The sequence below is a fragment of the Wasmannia auropunctata genome, unplaced genomic scaffold (genome assembly GCF_000956235.1).
Source record: "Wasmannia auropunctata unplaced genomic scaffold, wasmannia.A_1.0 LD336090.1, whole genome shotgun sequence".
NCBI lineage: Eukaryota > Metazoa > Arthropoda > Insecta > Hymenoptera > Formicidae > Wasmannia > Wasmannia auropunctata.
This window is the reverse complement of record NW_012026800.1, coordinates 3999511-4000084: the sequence shown is the minus strand read 5'-3', so window position 1 is coordinate 4000084 and position 574 is coordinate 3999511.

The following is a 574-nucleotide window of genomic DNA, read 5'->3' as shown; positions in this document are numbered from 1 at the left end:
GACTCATTGAAGCTCGGAAACGTCGTATCCTTGCGTTCGCGGCGTTTCCACCATTCAAACGTCGAATCTCGACGTGCGAAGCGCGGAACCGCCGGATCCGAGCGCCCGCGACGTTCCCCACCGCTCCGAATAGTGACTTTTCAAAATTGGCGATATCTCGAGAACTAAGCATCGGAGAGAGCTCGGAGTTGTACAGGGCCGCATAATCGGTCGTAAAAGTTAAAATTTTGAATAGTGAAAATTTTGTTTAAAATTTAAATAAATTAATAATTAGTTAATTAATTGATTTTTGGGTCGGTTGAACTCGTTATAGGCCCGGAAATATTGTTAGGCTAATCTGGGATTTATTGTCGAATTTTTTGTTTATAACAAATTTTGAAAATTTAAATTTTGACTATCAAGGTCAATTGATTTTTAGTTATTCGTGTTCGCGAGGTTTTGCCGTTTAATTTAATATAAGGGAGTATGCAGTTTACTCTTATAGGAAAGAAGTTATTCAATTGTTAATCAGCATTGGCTAAGTTAACAATGTCGTCCGGTTCTTATTCTTGAAAATTTTGATACGCTATCTTGT